Source organism: Engraulis encrasicolus, chromosome 7 (assembly GCF_034702125.1).
Source record: "Engraulis encrasicolus isolate BLACKSEA-1 chromosome 7, IST_EnEncr_1.0, whole genome shotgun sequence".
Taxonomy (NCBI): Eukaryota; Metazoa; Chordata; class Actinopteri; order Clupeiformes; family Engraulidae; genus Engraulis; species Engraulis encrasicolus.
In genome coordinates, this window is record NC_085863.1 from 10557784 (window position 1) to 10563076 (window position 5293).

General features: G+C 42.3%; 1 long non-coding RNA gene across 1 annotated transcript; it reads right to left on the reverse strand.

Moving 5' to 3' along the window:
- Window positions 1-309: 309 nt before the first annotated feature.
- Window positions 310-3093, reverse strand: LOC134451956 (uncharacterized). The gene is made up of 5 exons (XR_010035319.1): window positions 2558-3093; window positions 1919-1971; window positions 1239-1422; window positions 767-862; window positions 310-431 (listed from the first exon to the last, which is right to left on the reverse strand). It is a non-coding gene; the product is annotated as an uncharacterized LOC134451956 (long non-coding RNA).
- Between the last annotated feature and the right edge of the window lie 2200 nt (window positions 3094-5293).

The following is a 5293-nucleotide window of genomic DNA, read 5'->3' on the forward strand; positions in this document are numbered from 1 at the left end:
ATTTGTCTTCAGTCAAATATAGAATGACTGTTTAATGTGCCGCTTACATTTTGTTGCCTCTATGCATATATCAGTTTAAAAGCTTTACTTTGTCATATATTCAACATGGGCTATATGGTATTAAAACGAAACCCCTTAAAATCAAGAGGGCTTCGCGACCCACTGTGGATCTTTGGCGACCCATGTACCACCTGCATTGTGTTCACGTACCCCTAGTGGTACATGTACCCCTGGTTGGGAAACACCGATCTAAACAGTTGTAACAATAGTGTGTTAATCAATATTACAAATTAAACAAAATGTGCGGGCTGCTGTATATAAGCATTTATTAACTGTGTTTCATAATTGCAATGGTTTTTGAAGCTGGTTCTGCATATCGGATCCTCTGTGGTGGTAGGATGCAGGCAGTAGCGTACTGTGCACATCTTCAGCTGTAACGATAAATACAAATCTATTTTTAAAAAATAATTAATGTAACATTAACATAATTGAAGCATATCACTGGTATATATAGAGTAACTATAACATTTCAGTGTCTACAAATGTCTACATTTGTTTAAAAAGGAAAAACCCATGAACATCCTTCTCAAAAAAGTTTTGGGTGCAGGACTAACAAAGTCAAATGACAACTGAAAATTAAGTCTGCTCACCAAGCTCCTGTTTTACTTATTTAATGTGATGAGCTTGAAGTGCAGACTTCATTTTCAGTTTTCAAATGTCTTTATTGTCCCATTACATCTGCAGAAATATGGGGGTGTACACTCACTTGTGTAATACACTATAGATGTAAACAGAGACGTTGTCCAAGTCCTTGGTCATGTGATACCTGCTGCAGTGTACTCCACGTCTTCAGACCGCTCCGCTGTAAATAAAATAATGGCATATGAGGTGTGATGAGAATACGTCACCGTTTGATACACCAACAACTTAGGTTCATGGGAAGAAAACACAATAGATAAGGAGAAGGGCTGCTCATGTTTCAAAGCATGCTGCCTAATCAGTGAAAATCATGGGGTGGTAGTTTCATGGTGTGGGCATGCATATCTGTCAATAGAATTGGTACCCTTGTAATTATTGAAGATAGTGGCTACTGACAAATGCTAAGAGTTTACTACGCTTGATGTATACTTTTATCCAGTCCAATTACTTTTTGTCCCTTCAAATTGGGAGGCACATGTAAAAATAAGTGATAAGCTTTGGATGAAAGCATTGGCTGAGTGTAGTGTAATGTTACATACCGTGTACTATATAGTATCATAGATGGCAGCAGGCTGGTCGGGTCCTCAGTTGTGCACTGGCAACAGTGGCTGGTCCTTGTCCGTGTCTCTATGGGGCCTCTTCTCAGGTCAGAGTGACAATCCTTGATGATGTTGATTATGGTGAGACCTGCTGGCGTGTAGCCTACTGTACATTTTCAGACATCTGTAAAGAAAATGATGACAAACGAAGGGTGATGAGAACAACATATATTTCATTACTCAAAAGCAGGTAATTGGAGTGCTTCTGGGTCTTCACCTTTTTTCCTTGGTGCTCATCAGTGTAGAGGCTCTCAAACTTGGTCCAGGAAGACAGATGCTGAGGCACTCAAGGTTGCAATTCTTTTTAAAAAAAAATTTATTTGGCTACAATGCCTACGCGTTTCGGCCCTTATGGCCTTCTTCAGGGCGTATCAAGCTTGATACGCCCTGAAGAAGGCCATAAGGGCCGAAACGCGTAGGCATTGTAGCCAAATAAAAGAAGTAAAAAAATTGCAACCTTGAGTGCCTCAGCATCTGTCTTCCTGGACTATATTTCATTACTATTTTATTACTAATATATAAACACATGCAGAGTAAGCAGATGATGGTGTTAGCTTTACATTGGAAGGTCTCTGGTCTTAACTCAGGAGCATACTTTAAGGATTTGAAACTTTACTTACCTGACAGTGAGTCCTGGCTCTGTTTTCCAGGTGAAGTGTGGTTTGTTGTTTGCCTACAGAATGAAACCATGTCACATGAGGATGGGGAAATGTTTACTACACAATGCACTCGTCAGTAGGCCTACAATTAAACATTAATGACACAATTTGCATTACACTATGCACTCGTCACTCAGTACAGTCAACATTAAAGACGCAATTTGCATACTGAAAACGAACGTACCAATGACCATCATTTCATCACCAACTAGCAACTTGGCAATTTGGCAACACAGAAACAAACAATATTTAACAGTTGACGGAGGAACACAGCTAGACTACGTTGCTTTTCCGATGTGGCCACTGGCCAGCATAGTGCCAGAATGGTAGTGAAATGTTTACTCATCTTGATGTAAGGACTTGGCTACGGTACGGAAGGAGGGAATTACACCTGACGCACGCCAAACAGACACATTTTGCTTTCAAAAGCAATGGCATTCAAATTATAATTAAGTTACTTGACAAGCCGACAGATCATCAAACACTGAAAGATCAGCATGCTGCCTTGGGCTAATAACAAGCTAGCATTGTCGTATGTGTTTGTTTAACAAAGCTCAGTCATTTTGGTCAATCAGCCACGTATGTTTTTATTTTACTTACCAAAACTGCAGAGGTCCTTACAGAGTACGGAGAAGTACATCCAAAAGTACAACAACGCATATTTGTGGGGAAAGTGTACCAAAATTAAATAACCCATCGCAGTAATGAAGCTGTTGAAAGCAGAGCTGGTTGAAAGTAATGCAGCAGGGAGGGAGGGGGCTTCCCCTGGAGACGCCGCGAGACTCGCCCTTCTCCTTGACAACGGCCTGCCTGTCAATCAAAACAATAATTCTAAAGAATGGCAACTGCCAATCAACCCAAATAGCCATGCTCATTGGTCATTTAAACTATTTTAATAGCTTTCTTAAATAAAGGGTCAGCCCGAAAAAAATATCTGGGTTGTTTGGGAGGGAGGGGAGACTACCGTTTTAACGAAACAGGGCCGACTCGGCAAGAATTGCCTAGGAACTATATGGCTTCAAGTCCACCATAGAGATCAATGGAAAAAGGCGCTCTACTTCCTTCTTCCGCCCAAAAATCGTCCCATGTCCCGCCCCCAGCCGTTGCTTCACAACACATCGAACATCCGCAGTCCAGTTATAGTATACACGTCAGTGGCTATACCTGTAGGGATTCCGGATGTAACCATAGTTACCATAAAGGATAATAAAGACAAGAGTGAACCAGAAAGAAGTTGTTTGTCAAGTAGGCCTAATGATGTTATTTAGTTTGGATTATAATTCCCATATAGATTGGCCAATCTTTGCAAAATTCTATAGAAACATGTACAACATGTATTTAAGAATTCCAGAAGGAAATGCTTTTTGATGAAAATTATAGAAATGGTGACCTCACTTGGTTGCATTAGGGCTAACATCATGTGGGCACAGTAAATGTGTGTGTGCGTGTGTGTGTGTGCGTGTGCGTGTGTGCAGGCGCGCGGCCCAGGTGTTAGTGTGTGTGCGTGTGTGAGTGGGTGTGTGCGTGTGCGCGTGTGCATGTGTGTGTGCGTGCGTGCGTGTGTGCCTTCCTGTGGTATCCATGCTGAAATGCTTGAATTTCATTGAACACAACATGACTGCGCTTCACATGCATGTGATAATAATCACGGGTGCACAGCAGTGGTTCTACACATTTTGCGGGCCCTAGGCAAAATACAGTAGAGAGTAGAGAAGAGTAGGCCTATCATTTATTAATCCCGAGGGAAATTAAGGTGTCCGGTGGCATACATACATACATAGACACAAAGACATTACACACAGCATTGCACATACTGTATATTCACCATACATAGGCCCTTATATTCACAAACTTAGACCCCCCTCTCTTTCTCTCTCTCTCTCCCTCTCTCTCTCTCCCTCTCTCTCTCGCTCACACACACACACACACACACACACACACACACACACACACACACACACACACACACACACACACACACACACACACACACACACAAACACACATACATGAGACATTGGGCCCTCTGGTGCAGGAGACTATTGGGGCCCCTATAGAGTGCAGATTGGGTGGGGCTCTAGCCAACTGCCCTGTCTGCTTACTGGTAAAAAATGACTCTGACAGTGCATCAAGACAAAACAGTTCACATTTGAATCTATTTTAATTTTCATTGATCCATTGATTTGACACTCTACAACATACAAAAGCAAGCATTTTCATCATACAACCAAACTCTCTGTTTTGGTATTGTTTCTTAATCAGTTTTAGTATTAGCTGTGTGGCCAATCGCTAGGAAGGAAAGATTATGCACCTGGATCAATTAGGAATGAATGAGATGAAGGGGAGGGCGGCATGCTTCTTGACTACCATGGCCTGGCCAGTTAACCCCTTAAGACGCGGCTTTATACATTTGTTGTTACCAGTATGGTAATGACCAAGTTGTGGTCCATTACTAAAGGGCCTGTTGTGTCATAGTATTGTAGTGCTATGGTAGTGACATTTCAATGATTATTACAGCGTGCCACTGGAGGTACGGCGCGCATTAAGGGGCTACATTAATATAGGCCTACTACCTATAGGACCAACCAATATATACATCCATAACCAGGGGTGTTGTGTCATTCAGGGGGGTGAAGTGTGACTGAGTCACCAGGGCCCCATGGGTATAGGGGGCCCAAACAGTCCCATTCACGAAGATATATGTCAGGCCTGTAGCCAGGGGGGGTTTGAGGGGTTCGTTCGAACCCCCCTCCCGTCCCCCACCCCGACTCGAACCCCCCAACACTGGGCCAACAATGAAAATAACTGTCAGATAGCAGTAATTTGAAGCAATTCATGTCCATTTATGTTAAAAATGGGGAGCAACAGACAAACAATTAAGGACAGCAACAGACTCACAGCAAACTTATAATGAATAAAATATGTCTAAATTAAAATATTTGAAGTGTGCTTTGTGTATTTGGGGGCATTGGAATAGGGAGCCAAATGAAGTCCACTTTCGGGGGAAAAAGAACCCCCCCACCACAAGGCTGGCTACGGGCCTGTATGGCTATTTATTTTAGTTCTCCTTTATTTTACGAGGGTAGTCACATTTAGGCAGTTGCCTCTTTTTCAAGTGGGCCCTAGCCAAGAGAGCGGAAAAAAAACGCAAAACGCACTACATAGGACTCACAATACAGACAGAAACAAGTCACAAAAGACAGCATATCCACAGAAAGCAAAGCATGAACGATTAAGACATAAAAACATGCAGGACATAACCCTGCAGGTATAAAAATACGCAGGACATAACAAAAACATGCAAGCAAGAGAAACAGAGCTCATCAAGATGGCGAG